The sequence below is a fragment of the Schistocerca serialis genome, chromosome 9 (genome assembly GCF_023864345.2).
Source record: "Schistocerca serialis cubense isolate TAMUIC-IGC-003099 chromosome 9, iqSchSeri2.2, whole genome shotgun sequence".
Classification (NCBI taxonomy): domain Eukaryota; kingdom Metazoa; phylum Arthropoda; class Insecta; order Orthoptera; family Acrididae; genus Schistocerca; species Schistocerca serialis.
The window spans coordinates 152352481-152373432 of NC_064646.1; positions in this window are offsets into that span (position 1 = coordinate 152352481).

Consider the following 20952-nt stretch of genomic DNA (forward strand, 5'->3'; position numbering starts at 1 on the left):
CGAAAACGGGAAGGCAAATAACTGTTTTGATGCTAACAGAATGTCTCTGGTTCCGTAACGACGTTTTAGAGAAAGGAAACGAGAGTGAACTTATGTGTGAGCTCTGGTTTCTCCTATCTTTGAGGTTTCCCTTCGAACCTACCGTCCAGTCTGCTGGAATACGGTTCTGCGCCCGCAGTTTAAGTGAACTTCGTGAAACAACTGATGCGTTATACAGGGTGAAAAGTATTTAAACCGACAAACTCTGGGAGGTTGTAGGGGACATCAAAACAAATATTTATCCCTAATGTCATTTTTTCCTATGAGGAGTATTTAAAACGGTAGAGGAAGATGTCTCTGGCGGCAAATTAGTTAAACCAACAAGCACTTTTCCATTTTTTATGACCAAGAGACAACACATTAACACAACCCAATTTTAATTTCAGTAGATTTTCAAAAATGCCTCCATTGACACGTAAACAAAGGTTACACCGTAGGATCATGTGTTGTCTGATACAGGCTGAAACCGCAGGAGTTTCCTGAATTGTTCCTGCTGCTGCTACTATCCGGGCAACCAGATCCTCTTCTGATGCAACAGGAATTGCGTAAACAAGGTTGCACGTCTCTCCCCACACAAAAAAGTCCAGAGGGGACATATCTGGGGATCGAGCAGGCCATGGTACAGGACTACCTCTGCCAATCCACCTTTCTGGGAACCGTCGGTCCAGGAATCGACGCACACGACGACTGAAATGTGCTGGCGCCCCGTCATGTTGGAACCACATGCGTTGTCTTGTAGGGAGCGGGACGTCTTCCAGCAATTCCGGCAATGCTCTGGCGAGAAAATTGTAATAGCGCCTGCCATTTAATGGCATACGTAGCAGATACGGCCCAGTTGAACAGTCCCCAACAACATCGACCCACATGTTAACGAAGAACCGCACTTGATGAACGCTAGTAATTGTGGCATGTGGGTTGTCCTCACTCCAAACATGCGAATTGTACTTGTTAAAGACTCCATCATGCCCAAACGTTGCTTCATCAGTAAACAACACAGTGGATGAAAATGCAGGATGCATTTCACACTGTTCCAGGTACCACTGCGAAAACTATTCTCTGGGTTGGATAATCAACTGGTTCCAGGTTGTGGACACGCTGTAAGTGAAATGGACGTAACAATTGCTCTCGAAGGACTGTTCTTACATTTGCCTGATTTGTCCCCATGTTACGTTCAATTGCACGAGTGCTGACTGAAGGATCCCGCTCCACATGCTGCAAGACAGCATCTTGAAATTGCAGCGTTCTTACCATGCGACGGCGTCCGTGTCCAGGTAATCTGCTAAATGACCGGTCTCACGCAGACGTTGGAACACAGCAGCAAAGGTCGTGTGGTGCGGGATACGGCGATTGGGATATTGTTGTTGATAAACCCGCTGTGCAGCTCGTACGTTGTGGTGCGCTAGGTAATATGCACCAACCATATCAGTGTACTCACTCCAGATGTATCGCTCCATTAGTAAACAGAGACAATGCTCTACTACACTGGTGGACAGCAGTTGCCTACAAATGAACAAAGTAATACGCCCTCTAACAATTGAAGATCGTAATACGGCCCCTAACAACCGAAGAGCGTAATACGGCCTTCACTGGTTTAAATAATCCTCATAGGAAAAAGTGCCATTAGGCAATAATATTTGTTTTGATGTCCCCTACAACCTTCCAGAGTTTGTCGGTTTAAATACTATTCACCCTGTATGTCCGGAAACCAGCCAGAGGCTTGTATCACACAGAACCATCTCTGTATTTTATATAAAATATATGCCACTCTTATCCTCACTTGTGCTACCCATACTGTACACATACAGTAAAAAGTGATGATTGTTAAAAGGCGTAATTCAGACATCTGTCATGAGTGGTGTATACTTTCAATGAATCGGATTCAGACTTCATCTGTAAAAAATTGTTAACTGGATGTCAACAAAGATTGCAAACTGTGCTAAAGCATGCCATCATACAGCCATGGTGGTGTTGAAACTCTCAGGTAACTACACTCGGTTGAAGACTGAATAGCAGTCTACAAAGAGTCATGTTGACTGCTCCAGATATGCAATGAGAGACCTGTTACATTGCTTTCCTCTAACACAACAGTTAGCGGCCCTGTTATAACTTTAGAGAATGTTTAAGTTTAAAATAGTGTAATCTTAGGAATACATTTGAAATATGTGTCATCTTATAGACAGTGCCACCTGTATTGGGAGACATACAGTCTTGTTAGATTGTAGACGAGCATCTGCCTGCATTCCTAGCTGTATGACATGGTACCAACTGCTTTAGAAAGCAGCTACCCTATGATGGTGTATTGTACATTCTGCACCATTAGGGTTTATCGGCACTTTTACGACAGCTAGTCATCTAAGGGTTGTAGTACGCAAAGTGAATGGTTGTCTTTGATTCATTGGGAGAATTTGAGGAAAGTATGGTTCACCTGTAAAGGAGACCCTTACAAGTCATTAGTACAACACATTCTTTAGCATGCTCTAGTGTTTGAGGGAATTAGATTAGGAAATGAGACACTTAAAGTAGTAAAGGAGTTTTGCTATTTGGGGAGCAAAATAACTGATGATGGTCGAAGTAGAGAGGATATAAAATGTAGACTGGCAATGGCAAGGAAATCGTTTCTGAAGAAGAGAAATTTGTTAACATCGAGTATAGATTTAAGTGTCAGGAAGTCGTTTCTGAAAGTATTTGTATGGAGTGTAGCCATGTATGGAAGTGAAACATGGACGATAACTAGTATGAACAAGAAGAGAATAGAAGCTTTCGAAATGTGGTGCTACAGAAGAATGCTGAAGATAAGGTGGGTAGATCATGTAACTAATGAGGAGGTATTGAATAGGATTGGGGAGAAGAGAAGTTTGTGGCACAACTTGACTAGAAGAAGGGATCGGTTGGTAGGACATGTTTTGAGGCATCAAGGGATCACAAATTTAGCATTGGAGGGCAGCGTGGAGGGTAAAAATCGTAGAGGGAGACCAAGAGATGAATACACTAAGCAGATTCAGAAGGATGTAGGTTGCAGTAGGTACTGGGAGATGAAGAAGCTTGCACAGGATAGAGTAGCATGGAGAGCTGCATCAAACCAGTCTCAGGACTGAAGACCACAACAACAACAACAACAACAGTAATTGGTATCTGCACAGGTCAGATTAAAGGAAGACATCGAAGCAATTCAGAGGTGGGTAGCTATATCTGTTGCTGGTAGGTTTGAACAACAAGCAAGTACTACAGAGATGCTTTGGGAACTCAAGTGGGAATCCCTTGAGAGAAGTCAACATTTATTTCGAGTAAATCTACTGAGAAAATTTAGATAACTGGCATTTCAACCTGACTTCAGGATTCTATTGCCACCGACATACGTTTCGTGCAAGGACCACGAAGATAAGATTAGAGGATGCAGGGCTTGTACAGAGGTATATAGATAGTCTTTTTTCTCACCTTCTTATTGCGAATGGAACAGGAAAGGAAATTAGTAGTAGTAGTATAGCGTACTGTACGGTGCTTTGTGGAGTATGTAGATGTAGATATAGAAGTAGATGTGGAATGTCAGACACTGCAGGGCAACGTATGGCGGCGTTGGTCCAGCGTTGCGTAGCATACCGGTCGACTGACCACAGAATAGTGGTGGTTGCCGCCAGATCTAAGCTCCGTGATGAGTGTGGAAGTGGTCCTCCCCCGTGTGATGTTCCTGTAAATAGAAACGCAATTGAAACTTCCTGGCAGATTAAAACTGTGTGCCGGACCGAGACTCGAACTCGGGACCATTACCTTTCGTGGGCAAGTGCTCTACCATCTGAGCTACCCAAGCACGACTCACGCCCCGTCCTCACAGATTTACTTCTGCCAGTATCTCGTCCCCTACCTTCCAAACATTTTGGTTTGGGAGGTAGGGGACGAGGTACTGGCAGAAGTAAATCTGTGAGGACAGGGCGTGAGTGGTGCTTGGGTAGCTCAGATGGTAGAGCACTTGCCCGCGAAAGGCAATGGTCCCGAGTTCGAGTCTCGGTCCGGCACACAGTTTTAATCTGCCAGGAAGTTTCATATCAGCGCACACTCCGCTGCAGAGTGAAATTCTCATTGTAGAAACGCAATTGCTCCTGTACCGTTCCCACTAGACATGATAGTGACACTCAGGATGCATCAGTGGGCTATACAGTTTTAAAGTTAGGATGAGTTCTGTATAGCTTTGACTGCCAGCAGATATCCCGCCATTTTAAGCTTAGGATAAATTGATTATCTCATCATTTTGAACTTATGGTAATTGGTGTAGAGGAAGAATTGTTTAAACCGTAATTTGAGAGGAATGTGTGTGTGTGTGGGGGGGGGGGGAGAGATATGAGAGATTGTTTATGTTTAGTACAAATGGACTTGGCAGATGTATGAGCTGTGATTTATATATTGAAATTACATGACACTGTATGACATTATGTGTCAGCCTTTTGGAAATTGGGAGGGGGAATGTTTAAACTGTGACTTCAGAGCGGGATTGTTTAACTTATGATAAGCAGTATGATATTCCACACTTAGAACAAGTGACCTGACTGCTATAAATAGCCATACATGTCTCTACTGGATTGGGCCCTTTCTAGCAGCTGAGTTAGTTCTCTTTGTCTTGGCACCTTGGTTCTGACGTCATAGAGCTGCACCAGTATTCAAGGTCAATTATATTGGATCATATCGGATTCCGATGTCATAGAGCTGCACCAGTATGCCCCAGTCGCCATGTTGGATCACCATCTTCGACTCTGATATAATAGTGGGGTAGCACCCATTTTCCAGGTCAGTTATCTTGGATTCTATGCTTAACACAAGAGACTTACTTCCAACAGCATGACAATGCATCATCTTCGATTTTAGAATTTCCCACCAATTTACACTTATGACAACAGCAACATTCCTACTTCTGCAATAACAACATAGGAGCGGGGGGAAACCTTGGCTATTTTTGAATTTCCTGCCAGTTTTTGAATTTCCTGCCATTTTAAACACAGGAAAATTGGCCTTTGTGAGAATAGTGAGGTTAAGGGTGGAGAAATCCGTTGACTCAACTATGATGTCATTGAACACCTTCTCTCCAACAGATCTCTCACCGCCTACCTACTCCTGTCTATCAGTACATGAGGTCTTCCGGTCTTTATTTAGCTGTGGTTATTCCTTGGCGTTTCCACGTCACAATCACAACACCAACACTGGACTTTTCATCTTTAGAGGGGCTGGCAGGCCCCAGAAGGTTTTTTTAGTCAGATGACATCCAATGACTAGTCCACCTCGAAGTCACTGAGGTCTTGGTGACCCATTCTGCCATTAGTGCTTTTTTACTGACAACTTTCGTTCTTTTATTTCGGCTGGTCTACCTCTCGTGACATCTAGTGATAAGTTACGTATTATATGAGGATGTCTGGATACATTTGATTAGATAAAGTATAACAGCTTTGAAACAGTAACACTGGAAAATGGACATAGAGCTCAAAACATATATCATGTGACATAAAAAGCTCTGAAAGGCATACAAATAAGTTCTGTTGCGTAATAAGAAAAACAAGTTCATGTTTTGCTGTTTTATTTGGAATCTCTAAATTAATTTTATCTTCAAGTACAGAAGTCAAAAGAGCTACATGTACAAACTCGTATATATGGTATTTGTTGTAACTTGATACAACGAAACATCTCGAAAACGACGCAGCATATGAAAAAATGTACCTTGCATAAAGTTAATATTAGTAAAGTCGACATCTGTCTGTGCTAAGAATGACCACCTCCTAACAACCCCTACTGCTTTTTATTTTCAAAATGAATAAAAGCAGGACTAATTGTCCTGTTGGTGCATGCAAAAAGGTTGCTTATAAAACTCCGGGCGTACTATATTACCCCTTTCCGATAGACGTGATGCTTCAAAATACATGGGTAGCTTCGAAAGGATTAAGTTTATGTGGCCTATGTAAGAATATATTCCGGAAATTTCCTTTCAGGAGGCTACCTGCTGGTAATAAGAAATGAACTACTTGGCGCGCCACTCAGGCGCTTGCTTCAGCGAGACACATGCCGTCGCAACAAACACCTAGCTCGCACTGTGTCCATCTTGAGATTACTTCATCGTATTCTAGTACTACACAACATCAGGTACAAATTAGTTACTAATACTATTTTGCCGGGAACGAGATAGTACATGCCTAATTAGCGACCATTTTGATCCCTCAACTATTATGCACTGTTTTGTGTCTGTTGATAACACTACTCTCGTAAACAAAGAGAATGTATTTAAAATTATTTATCTTTCATTGCAGGTCTTAACCAAAAAGAGCCTCTGTGTTATACGAGGACTGTGTGAAACAATAATGTGACTACTTTACATTCGACTTCTCCGAAAAAGAGGCAACTGGACCATGTCACCTCCACAGAGGTGACCAGCGATCCAAAGATGGTAAGGTTCTTTAAATTATATTATTTGTGTTTCTTAATGAATACACAATGCGTAATGTTTCTCTTACGGAAATTTATTGTGTAATGTGTTGTTGAGCAAATGGTGTGCTTAATCAGTTTTATTGTAATTCAAAGAAAAATTAAATAACTTAATCTGGAAAACCAGTATGTAATGCCTATAATGAAATCAATCACTCTTAAATTTACTCAGTCTCGTGAGCAAAGTGTTCTATGACCCTGTGCAATAAACTGATAAAATTCCATATACAAATAAACAATGAAATACATTATCCTTAGCTCTAGAGTCGCAACGCATGTAATCTTGGTATTCTGTTTTCTTCACAGTAAGCATACAAAATACTCAGTCTTGGCTCAGCGGAGAGGAATACCGGCCTTCAAATAGCCTCATACAAATAATGTCAGTAGATTAGTTGATAAACGAATAACCTTGCACACGTTCAGTGAAAATACTGGATATTGGCTCAGCGCAGTGTAATGCTGCCCGTGTTGAAACTGATAGAAACATTAATACTTTTGTGATTCTGGTACATTAATAACTTTCTGATTCCGATCGAAAAAAAGATTTCTTTAAAAAATATTCATTGGATTTAAATAAACACGACATGGAAGAGGACGACTTAGTGATAAGGGGATACGCTGAGACCGAATGGTTCAGTTTGAAAATTGTATTCAAAATAAAGTTTCTCTTTCACAAAATCTAATATGAAAAAGTTTACATTAACTTCAGAATCAGTGAACTAAACTGTTCTGCAATTCTCACGTACTGTCGTAATTAAAAATACTTAGACTGTTACATGACAATAGATCTGACATCATTTGACAAAATAGATTACAAAATTTAATTTCTCTGTATCAGGATTACAAAAAAAAAACAAAATATTACAAATCGGGTATACCTAATCAACATCTACATTATATCTGATGGAAAATACTTGGTTCCTACATTCAAGAGTCAGTACTGTAAAATTAGCAAGATCCACATTGCGTTGCTGCATACTTAAAATCAAATATAAAAAATTTCATTACCTTACAAAACTGTATTATGCTGCGTTCATAGACCAACAACTAAATTCTCATAGCTTGCTGTTAGCTTTAAGCCTTACATCCTACATATGACAGAGTGCAATGGCAACTGCTACTGCGCTCCGCGTGCCCGTACTTACAATCGATTCTGCCACTCAGGCAACATCTTTGGTTCTGTGATGTCAAAGATATAATCTCCTCTACATGTCATAACCATTTCATGTTATTTTTCACGAAATATATTACAAAATAGGGTTCCACGTACAAGTAGACCCCTCGCAAAATATTTGAAAAGAGTCAATGAAATTAAAGACCTGAAGAGAGAAATGTCTTTTCTAAGAGCAAGAGATTCGATCTTGAAAAAAAAAAAAAAAAAAAAAAGAAAAAAAAGGAAAGATGCTCTTATGAGGACAAGACGGCGAAGCACCAGTGGTCTGGCAGTGAAAACGGAATTGGTGGCAAATTTGTCGCCGTATTTCACGGCGGGCCAGATTATGTTCTTAATAAGAAAAGTAAGACGTGTTAAATGAAAAAAGCCCTCACATGGCAAAAGCACACACGCTGAGTTCACTTTCTCCTAAAGCATATTATTATTTGAGAAGAATATTATACCTTTTACACTGCGTTTTCAGTTCGCTTATGGTTATTTATATTGAGCAAGCAGTAAAGGAAATAAAAGAAAAATTCGGAGTAGGTATTAAAATCCATGGAGAAGAAATAAAAACTTTGAGGTTCGCCGATGACATTGTAATTCTGTCAGAGACAGCAAAGGACTTGGAAGAGCAGTTGAACGGAATGGACAGTGTCTTGAAAGGAGGAAATAAGATACACATCAACAAAATCAAAACGAGTATAATAGAATGTAGTCCAATTAAGTCGGGTGATGCTGAGGGAATTAGATTAGGATGTTTCAAATGGCTCTGAGCACTATGCGACTTAACTTCTGTCGCCTAGACCTCAGAACTAATTAAACCTAACTAACCTAAGGACATCACACACATCCATGCCCGAGCCAGGATTCGAACCTGAGACCGTAGCGGTCGCTCGGCTCCAGACTGTAGCGCCTAGAACCGCACGGCCACTCCGGCCGGCAATTAGATTCGGAAATGAGACACTTAAAGTAGTAAAGGAGTTTTGCTATTTAGGGAGCAAAATAACTGATGATGGTAGAAGTAGAGAGGATATAAAATGTAGACTGGCAATGGCAAGGAAAGCGTTTCTGAAGAAGAGAAATTTGTTAACATCGAGTATAGATTTAAGTGTCAGGAAGTCGTTTCTGAAAGTATTTGTATGGAGTGTAGCCATGTAAGGAAGTGAAACATGGACGATAAATAGTTTGGACAAGAAGAGATTGGAAGCTTTCAAAATGTGGTGCTACAGAAGAATGCTATAGATTAGAGGGTAGATCACATAACTAATGAGGAGGTATAGAACAGAATTGGGAAGAAGATGAGTTTGTGGCACAACTTGACAAGAAGAAGCGACCGGTTTGTAGGACATGTTCTGGGGCATCAAGGGATCACAAATTTAGCATTGGAGGGCAGCGTGAAGGGTAAAAATCGTAGAGGGAGACCAAGAGATGAATACACTAAGTAGATTCAGAAGGATGTAGGTTGGAGTAAGTACTGGGAGATGAAGAAGCTTGCACAGGATAGAGTAGCATGGAGAGCTGCATCAAACCAGTCTCAGGACTGAAGACAACAACAACAACAACAACAACATGGTTATTTAATAGACGTTTGTTAACCAAGAAGAATAAAACTTAAAGGACGGCAGGAAAATAACTACTGTTTTGCGAGCCGAGATGTAGAAACATGAGTGTAAATAACGTGAGGAGTGTCTGTGCAGTGTGTGAGGTTTGAAGTCGGCACCACCGCTGTCTGTCTCTTGACGTCATCAGCGGTAACCAATGGCTCCATATCTACAGAATAGTCTACCTCTCTCACAATAAAATCTAGTCCCTATATTCCTTTCCAAATAGTCAATGATAGTGGCCTAGGAGCCCCAAAGAAGTGTCTCCATTTATCCCGATGACAAAATGGTTTTCGCTATATTCGGTTTACCTTCACCTCCTCCGTCGCACTATCTCGAGCAGAGTTTTGTCCGTAGAGTATTATCGTGGATCATATAGCGATGTCAACGTTCTTTCGAGGGTGCTTCAACGTTTCAAAGCACGATAATTAAAGTACTCTTACTTCAGTGTTATTGATAACCCTGAGAGTTATCACTGTGGTCTACATCTACATCTGTACTCCTCAAGCCACCTTATAGTATGTGATGGAGAATACTTTCTATACCATTGTTACTTCTTCTCTTTTTTGTTCTCTTTTGGTAAATTTCTGTGTGATCTCGAATCTTTCTAATTTTACCTTCAGGATCTTTTCACGAGATGTACTGTACATTGGACGAAGCTATACACTGAGGTAATAAAAGTAATGGCATACCTCTCAATATCGATTCGGATCTCTTTTTGCTCAGCGTAGTGCAATAACTCCACGTGGCATAGACCCAAGTCGCTGGAAGTTCCCTGCAGAAATATTAAGTTATGCTACCTCTATAGCTTTCAATAACTGTGAAAGAGTTGCCGGTGCAGAATCTGGTGCACGAACTGATCTGTCGATAATGACCCATAAATATTCGAATGGATTCATGTCGGGCTATCTGGGTGGCCAAAGCATTCGCTCTAATTGTCCAGAATGTTTCTCAGGCCAGTCACGAGCAACTGTGGCCCAGTAACATGGCGCACGGTCATCCATCAAATTCCATAGTTGATTGGGAACATGGCAGTCTTGAATGGCTGTAAATCGTCTACGAGTAGCCGAACATCCAAGCGTCCTCGTCTATTCCATGTAAACACGGCCCATATCAATATGGAGCTACCACAAGCTTGCACAGTGCCTTGTTGAAAACCTTGATCCATGGCTTCGTGGGGTCTGCGCCGCACTCGAATCGTACCATTAGCTGTTACCAACTGAAATCGGGACTCATCCGACCAGGCCACGATTTTCCAGTCGCCTAGGGTCCAACCGATATGTGGGCCATGCCAGGAGAGGCGCTACAGGCGGTGTCGTGCAAAAGCACTCGCGTCGGTCGTCTGCTGCCATATCCCCTAAACGCCAGATTTCGCAGCACTGTTTTAATGGATATTGTCGTCGTACGTCCCACATCGATTTCTGCAGTTATTTCAGGCAGTGTTGTTCGTCTGTTAGCACTGACAATTCCACACAAATGCCGCTGCTCTCGGTCGTGAAGTGAAGCCAACTGTATAGAACACACTGGATCATAAATCTGCCCAACTTGGCCGCCGAGCTTCCGAATGCGAAGTAATTCCCAAACTACACATATCGTTGTTCGTGGTGAGAGGTGATGTCTGAAATTTGGTGTTCTCGGTACACTATTGACACGGTATATCTTAGAATATTGAATTTCCTAACGATTTCCGAAATGGAATGTACCAAGCGTCTAGCTCCAGCTACCAATCAGCGTTCAAAGTCTGTTAATTTCCGTCGTGCTACCATAATTGCTTCGGAAACCTTTTCTCATGAATATATTGATTATAAACAACAAATCTGCCAATGTACTGCCCTTTTATACCTTTGTACGCTATACTACCGCCATCTGTATATGTGCCTATCGCTGTTCCATGACTTTTGTCACATCAATGGATATTGGTTGAGTCTTCTAGGAACGTAGGCTCTTCGAACTTTTAATAGTAGACCACACTGTGATGCAGAATGCCTCTCTTGCAACGTCTGCCACTGCACTGTAGCTGGCTGAGCATCTCCGTGTGGGTTTCGCGCATAAAACTGGCCGACGACTTTATTCACAGACTGCATCGAGACCACTGCAGCATTACTCTAGCGGGTAAGTGGAACAAGGAGCCGCCGTCTCAATAAAACAGCTATTTCTACTAGCTTGCGTCCATCTGGTCTCGGTAACATACATACCACAGCTCGACTCTTTTTGTCGCTTCAGTTAGAGAGATTATTGGCTGAAAACTACGTTCTTTTTTCAAGGTGGGTTGCGGTGGTAGCTGTTGCGGTAAAATACTCTTAAAACGAGGGGCCTTTAATTACTCGTACTATTTAAGCTACCATGTTCTGCTGTCCTAAAGTAAATAAAAATTTCGTACACAACTCTCAGTACTTCACCTATGACCTTCAACTCTCCTGCTATATTTATTAAGCAGATCACATGTAATGTAATATAATTCCAAAGTACCTATTCTACAAGTCAACTACGGATCAAATTACCAGCACATAAAATGAAATTCTTTATGCAGATGTTTGACAGTGCGTCAGTCGTTGAGGGCAATCTGAAGTTATATTATTCTTGAAGAAGCAACTTTGCCAAAATCGTAAGTAATTCTTTTTATGAAGGTAGTATTTGTTCCCGAAAGAACAGATACCATAGATGACCGTGCAGCTGCTCTAGAATGAAATGATAATTAAATCGACACCCTAGCTGCAAACAGGCGTTGATATACATCATTGGGGAGATGTTTAAAGTGTGTGCACCGACCGGGACGCGAACCCGGGATCTCCTGCTTACTTGGCAGGCGCTGTTTCCGTCTGAGCCACCGAGGGACAGAGGATAGCGCACCTGCAGGGACTTATCCCTTGCACGCTCCCCAATGATGTATATCAGCGGCTGTTTGCGGTTAGGGTTTCGATTTAATTACCATTTCATTCTAGAGATGCTGCACGTCATCAATGGTATCTGTTCTTTTGGGAGCAGATACTACCTCCATATATAGTTAAAATATGGCTACCTGGCCACTGACCTTGTGCGAATGCACACGCTATGACCCAACTCGTATGGGACTTGGTAACTTAATCTGCCACGAGTAATGAGTGTGATGGGCAAACATCTATTAGGCGTACTACGAATGTAGTGGTGTGGACATGTCGGGAATGTGGTTCTCACGGGGAGCGTGTAAGGGATAAGTTCCCGCAGGCGCGCTATCCTCTGTGCCCTCGGTGGCTCAGATGGATGGCGGCACGGTAGCTCACCGTGTTCGGTCAGAGGGCTGCGTGCTCTCTGTAATAAAAAAAATGAGTCAAGGAATTAACGATCAACTTGAACGGATGTCTTGTGACGTCAGGCCAGACCAAAACGCAATGAACTATATAGAACAAAAAAAAAAAAAAAGATGGACAGAGCGTCTTCCATGTAAGCAGGAGATGCCAGGTTCGAGACCCGGTTGGGGCACACATTTTCAACCTGTCCCCAATGATATATATCAACGCCTGTTTGGAGCTAGGATGTCGATTTAATTATCATTTCATTGTAATTCTTTCCATTCTTATCACCGGTATCGACAGATCTACACTGTCGTCATTGGATCTTGTTAACATTACTAGATGTAAATCCTTTTTGCAACACTGAAAGTCACATGCTGTTTGACGTAACACTATGTCTCCTTCAGTGTTGCAAAAAGGATGTACATCTAATATGTTACAAAATCCTATGATGACAGCGTAGACTCGTCGAAACCGATAACACTAATACAAACAATTACTACCAATCGTGGCACATTCGGTACTTCAAGATTAATAAATTAATTACGAGTGTCACAGACCAAAAACAAGCCTTGACTGACCTCCAACCACGCTAAATTTCAGTATTACATTTTCGACAGTCTTCGTCCCTTCTTCGGCTCTTTCCAGCTGTTAGTGTTGCCTGTTTTGATTAACATTTGTGATTAGAGTATTCTATTTTGACGCTCAATGTTCAAGTGTATTCCGCGGTATCTTTAGAGATCTGCCATCGTAACATCTTTTGTAACAGATGACCCACGTTTATGAATACCTGAGGGTTCGACCACTTTCTATCTTTCAAATGCAGCTCTTATCGTATCCAAGTTTTATATTATTTTCAATAAAGTGATTAAAATGTAGAAAGAGTCCGGTGTATTGTGACGGGGAGCGTTGTGCCCCTCTCTTCACTCAGCTTCATCATAGGCAGAACATTCGGGGTATTAGTCCTGTGTAGACATCCTAATGAGATTCTCACGCCGGCCACGGTGGCCGAGCGGTTGTAGGCGCGACTGCTACGGTCGTAGATTCGAATCCTGCCTCGGGCATGGATGCGTGTGATGTCCTTAGGTTAGTTAGGTTTAAGTAGCTCTAAGTCTAGGGACTGATGACCTCAGATGTTAAGTCCCATAGTGCTCAGAGCCATTTGAACCAAACTCATTAATAAACAGGATTTGGTGTTTGGAGTCTCTGACACACCGCTTGCTCCTTTTGACAATATAAACTTCATCACAAATACGAGAAATAACTAATTTGATGACTGATACACATTTTCAGCAGCTTACAGATGCACTCTCACATTATGTAACCGAGGTGCTATGATTACAAGCTACCTGCAAAACTGATTCGCAGGGACGAATAGTAAAATACTGTTCATGTTCTACATTCGTCTTAAATGATATCTTCTTTCGTTTATTGGATTACTATTTTCTGCAAATGCTGCCAAGGTACTTCTGTGTCCAAAGCCCTTTCATATATCATTTACGTTTATTGTTGAAATTATTTTCTGTTCCGGATTCCGATCTTGATATAAGAACAATATCACATTGACAACCTTGCACAGTTCAGAACTGTATAGAACACACAGGACCATAAATCCGTCCATCCTGGCCGCTGTGCTTCCGAATGCGAGGTAACTCCAAAACTACACATGCCGTGAGTTTTCTTGGCAGTACTCATTAATAAGTTACTATTTTACATTCGATTCCTTCTTCATACAAGTTTCTTATGATAACTGTTAATTTTAATGTTTTCTGTAGAAGTAAGTATCTACAAATTTTCATTCAGTCAATTTTAATGTGACTGACATAATATATGAGTACACATTTGTGTCTCGGTTGGCTCAAGTTTCAACATTTTTCCAAGACATTTTCTTAATTAACAATTTTCAGTTATTTTATTCTACGAACAGCAGTTAGTGTATAAAACGATCAACAGATGTAGGTTTATTGTGCCTAAAAGCTGCTTAATTATTGTGTTTTAAAGTATATGATAAATTTACAGCCTAGAACTATTTCTGAAATACGAAATGCCAAATGGAAAATACTAAACAAACGCGGTTGCGAAAGAAGATAATAAATACCACGCATGGGTTTAAACAGTCTAAAAATTTGCAGAAAATGTTATCACTCTTAAAAAAAAGAATACAAAAAAGTTTTGATCATTGTAATATTACAAGGTTAGCACTTATCTCCGATAAGACCCGGTTAGTAGAAAACTTCTACTCCTATCAGGAAATCTTTTATCAGTATCTGGCCCCATTTTACAAGAGACTTAATTCCTGAGTAGCGTCAACGACTAGGCAAAAGTAGGAACACAAGGTGCGATGTAACATGGCTAGGCGTAGTTTGAAGCACTAGCTGAACAATCGCCAGTCGACTTACAGACAGCGAAATCAGATCGCGTTCAGAGTAAAGACACTTCGACTGTCAAAATTTTATCGGTAAACTGGTGAAGTATTCGTAACAAGGTTTCCGAATCTACAGCTTTTGGGAGAGCATTTGGAGGATTTAGGAGTACAGGCGAGAGGGAACATCTGAAAGGCAACTCTGATTAAGACATTTATTACAATTATGGATAACGCAGATACAATAGTTAGATTAATAATAAAATTCATATAGTGCTCATTTGCAGAAGACAGGCTTAAATTAAGGGAGCACCAACACGGGTAATACAAAGGTAATGATTAGAAAGTGGAGAATCCATGCCAAAAAGGAAAATAATCCTGCATTAATATTAAAATAGTCACCCACAATAGAGTAACAGAAAGGAACAAAACTTCCTCCACCTTCCTTCCTGAATAACACCAGGGCAAGAGGTCGCGCTACAGACGATCTTAATTCGAAGTCAAAGCTTTCCCACCAAATTCAAGAAATTCCGTAATTTCCGTGATATTTGGAAATCGTCATATAAATTGGGCTTCATTCTCTATGGAGTTATTTATGCCACTCGTTAATAAGCACTATGCCCGTGGCATCTTTGCTTTGTGCACAGGTGGTGGTCGTGCCGTGCAAAACTCCCTACTCCGGTAATAAGGGGACAAAATTTAAATATCGCAATCGAAACAAGTAACTAACTTCTAGACTAGAGCAAATCGTCGGAGGCTACAACTCAAACTGCGCAGGCGCAAACTTCAGCTCGGTTCTGCATTAGGCTCGTTACTCGGAATCATCAACCAACTGGTAAGAGGAAATTACATTTACATAAATTTAGAAAAACGCCGTATTTAAACGGATTCGAAGTGATTCTCAAGTGAACGACCGCCAGTGCGAATAGCACGTGGTCCAAATTGTCTTGAACAAAGAGGGAAACCTAGTCCACACACCAGCCACGAGAACAGGGCACAAAGAACTCCACGATTCGAAAAGAAAATCACTCCCGGACGCTTGATGAAATGAATGTAGCAGTGTCGTAACCAATAAGAATTCGTATTCTCACTAATCGAAACACAAACATATACCAAAACTTGTTCCAAGGAACTCCACGCTTACGACACCAGCGTCGAAACCAAGAATAACGATCCTGAGGCGCCAGCCAACGGCCGTTGCAAATGGGGACCCGCTGTTCTTTTGGGCGGGAGGGGGGGGGGGGGGGAGTTGGGGGGGGGGGGGGGAGGGGGGGTGACATGAGGGAGTGTTGGGTGAGTACTCAGTTGTTTATACATTTATTCGTTTGGCGTTTATAAAGGCATTCATCGCATAAAGTATTAAGTGAAATATTCTGATGGCTCTATGACGAGTTACAACATTCCTTATATAGGGTGTTAGAAAAAGGTACTGCCAAACTTTCAGGAAACATTCCTCACACACAAAGAAAGAAAATATGTTATGTGGACATGTGTCTGGAAACCCATACTTTCCATGTTAGAGCTCATTTTATTACTTCTCTTCAAATCACATTAATCCTGGAATGGAAACACACAGCAACAGAACGTACCAGCGTGACTTCAAACACTTTGTTACAGGAAATGTTCAAAACGTCCTCCGTTAGCGAGGATACATGCCTCCACCCTCCGTCGCATGAAATCCCTGATGCGCTGATGCAGCCCTGGAGAATGGCGTATTGTATCACAGCCGTCCACAATACGAGCACGAAGAGTCTCTACATTTGGTACCGGGCTTGCGTAGACAAGACCTTTCAAATGCCCCCATAAATGAAAGTCAAGAGGGTTGAGGTCAGGAGAGCGTAGAGGCCATAGAATTGGTCCGCCTCTACCAATCCATCGGTCACCAAATCGGTTGGTGAGAAGAGCACGAGCACTTCGACTGAAATGTGCAGGAGCTCCATCGTGCATGAACCACATGTTGTGTCGTACTTGTAAAGGCGCATGTTCTAGCAGCACAGGTAGAGTATCCCGTATGAAATCATGATAACGTGCTCTATTGAGCGTAGGAGGAAGAACATGGGGCCCAATCAAGACATCACCAACAATGCCTGCCCAAACGTTCACATAAAATCTGTGTTGATGACATGATTGCACAATTGCGTGTGTATTCTCGTCAGCCCACACATGTTGATTGTGAAAATTTACAATTTGATCACGTTGGAATGAAGCCTCATCCGTAAAGAGAACATTTGCACTGAAATGAGTATTGACACATTGTTGGATGAACCATTCGCAGAAGTGTACCCGTGGAGGCCAATCAGCTGCTGATAGTGCCTGCACACGCTGTACATGACACAGAGACAACTGGTTCTCCCGTAGCACTCTCCATACAGTGACGTGGTCAACGTTACCTTGTACAGCAGCAACTTCTCTGACGCTGACATTAGGGTTATCGTCAACTGCACGAAGAATTACCTCGTCCATTGCACGTGTCCTCGTCGTTCTAGGTCTTCCACAGTCGCGAGTCATAGGCTGGAATGTTCCGTGCTGCCTAAGACGCCGATCAATTGCTTCGAACGTCTTCCTGTCGGGACACCTTTGTTCTGGAAATCTGTTTCGATACAAACGTACCGCGCCACGGCTATTGCCCCCTGCTAATCCATACATCAAATGGGCATCTGCCAACTCTGCATTTGTAAACATTGCACTGACTGCAAAACCACGTTCGTGATGAACACTAACCTGTTGATGCTACGTACTGATGTGCTTGATGCCAGTACTGAAGAGCAATGAGTCGCATGTCAACACAAGCACCGAAGTCAACGTCCCCTTAGAATAATTATTACTGACTGTGCTTAAACTGACATACAATATTTTTAGCGCAACGCAATCTGACTTTCAAAAATCCCTGCAATAGAATGGCCCTTTCAGAAATCACTTACCTCACAAAAATCTTCATTGCTCGAACTACTGCAGTACAGCGAGCGCCACTACTGCCAGCTTAATAAAAGATTCAAACTACGGAAGGCACTAACTACTGATAGGGATAGTTAGCAAATGAAAGATATTAATAGAGAACAAACAATGTATTTACCTTTATAGTCATAATATATATAGCAGTTCATGACAAATTACAAAACTCCGCCATCTCTCTCCCCACATCCACCACTGCTGGCGGCTCACCTCCAACTGCGCAACGCTACGCGCTGTTCACATCCAGCTGCCGTTGCCCAACACTACAATGGCAGACAACAATGCAAACTAGCCACAGACTGCACACAGCACAGCCAGTGATTTTCATACAGAGTTGGCGTTACCAATAAAAAAACCTAAACAGCCCACTTACAACCTTCCTTCAATTGGGCCAACTGGCGATGAATCGAGGAAGTACAGTACATACTGACGAAACTAAAATGAGCTCTAACATGGAAATTAAGCGTTTCCGGACACATGTCCACGTAACATCTTTTCTTTATTTGTGTGTGAGGAATGTTTCCTGAAAGTTTGGCCGTACCTTTTTGTAACACCCTGTATATGTTCTTATAATATCACAAGGAGTGTTCAAATGAAAAGATATGAAACATCGTAAGAGCTAAACCGGTTGAAAATTGCATAATTATGCCGTTTTGGGGTAACGTACTGGGACAACTAGGTAATGGAACCATGTGTCGTCACCTCCTTCTAAAACATTCAAAGCTGTGCCCTCAACAAGCAAGGTGAGGCTCACCATCTTTTTCGACGTCCGAGGTCCTATAATCGACATCTTCCAGCACAGAAAAAACGTCAGCAGTGACGTGTACTGTGAGACACTTCGTAGACTACACAAGTCTATCAACAGCAAACGGCCTGGACTGCTCACGGAGGCAGTGATTCTGCTCCACGATAACGCGCGTTGTAACCTCCACACAAAATAAATTCCGTAACCTCCCAACAGTAAAAACAATATAATTATTTATTTCATTCAGTGTAACTGCCCAACAGGTAAGTTCCGAAACCTCCCAACAGTAAAAAATATAACTATAACATTGACATTTAGCGTAACCTCCCAGTAAATAAATAGCGTAACCTATCAATAATAAAATGTGACTAATCTCTCAATAAAAAATTGTGGCTCAGTTATAACCTTTCAATAATTGACTGTGAATTTAAACTGGTAAATTTTGGACGTCAGCAGTGCTGCGTTATGGCCCTGAAAATTCATTCTGAATTAAATGAAAAATCTTACCTCAATTAGGCCGCCGGATAACGCGTATATATCTGCTCCTATAAGACATTTTTCTGGCGCAGCTCAGTGCAATGCTGGTCGATAGATTTGTCATGTATAAAAAGAAACAAGTGATTTTTCTTTTCAACACTAGGGATGGCCAAGGATTGGAGAAATTACCAAATTCTTTAAATTGAAATGAGTGATTGTCAAAAGTTACTTTTTATGAGAAACATTATTATTAAGAGATTTTTTTAAAACATTTACATGGTACTTGATATAACAATACTACATATGCGCGAGGTTGCTTTTACCTTATACTACATCGCTCAGGCTCCGCCATCGCTCCCCACGACCGGACCGGCCAACTCGATACACACGACTGCTCGCTAGCAACTACTACAACTGCCACACAGTTCCTACTCCTGACGACACTGCTCTCTGGTCTGAGATTCCCTTATACCTTATATATCGCTGGCAGCGCGTGAGCAATCCATCGAAATTACATCTGCTCGAGTGCGCTAGCAACAAATTCCTTAATCATGGACCTCTTACAGCGTCTACAAATGTATAAGGTCACACAAAGTGTTATGGCCAAGTTCAAGCGGGAGCAGCTTCAGCATCCGCCCTGAAGCGAGGACAAAAATGGCTCTTAGCACTATGGGACTTAACATCTGAGGTCATCAGTCCCCTAGAATTAGAACTGCTTAAACCTAACTAACCTAAGGACATCAGACACATCCATGGCTAAGGCAGGATTCGAACCTGCGACTTTAGAACCGCTCGACCACAGCGGCCGACCAGCGCGAACATATCGCCCAAGGACCTCCATGTGTTTGGTATGATAAAAAAAAAATCCTAAAAGGGAAAGCTTAAACTCTTGAAGACGGGTTGAAGGACACAGTGGAGGACTGACCACTGTCACAGACATAGGAATTCTGAGAACAGGGAATCCTTCGGCTCGTGAACCAGTGGGATAGTTTTCCTCTGGCCTCTGGTGATTACTTTTGAACAAAACTTCAATTATAACCATTGTATTGTTTCGTACCTTGTCTTTTGATCGCCACTCATGTAAAATATTGCAAATATTCTTCAACCACCCTGGCTGTGTCGGAGAGTCTTCGGATCACCCTCATAGCCATGCACTTCACCGCAAGTAAATTGTCCATTCACTGGATTTCCCTGCATTCACATTTATGACTGTCCGATAGGCCCCACTTGTTCATTAACTGCATACACGCACCAACGCTCGACCTGACTCAGTTCAAAGTTGTCCACGATCTCCTCCGGAGCTTGAATCATCCATCGGTCTTTATGTTGGGGTCACCCACCAAGTATCGTTGTTATGTTCATTTGCAGTCCACAGTTCTTTCAAAGCTATTTTCGAGTCGAAGACTTGCAGTTCTTCGCCAATCTTCCATAAATCTGACACTTATTTAATTCTGCTTGTAGGTGCTCGCTCTAGCTGTATTTAGAGAGTTCTAGGTTGTGTACGATTTTTCCGTATGCTCTTATAGTTAACTGCGATCGTTTAATGTCAGGGGTCTCTATGTTTGCTAGGACGGGGAGCCAGGCAGATGGGGTCCCCTTGAGCATTGGCTCCTGAAAACGGAACAGCGGAAAACGCTCCGATTCGCTGAAAATCAAACTTTGTCAACCCTTCGAAGAGGCCAGCCAAGCCCAGGCATCCTACCACAGGCACCGTTTGGAGAGAAACCAATGGGAACGCTTTGACTCGAAAATAGGCACTATGCTAGACCTCTCTGGAGAAGCTCAACAAGGTTGGCACTACACCACCAGCCCTTAAAGGAGAGACTGTGACACTCACTGATGAACACGCACAACCACACATTCTGGGATACGAAGTGGATGAGAAAAGGATACTG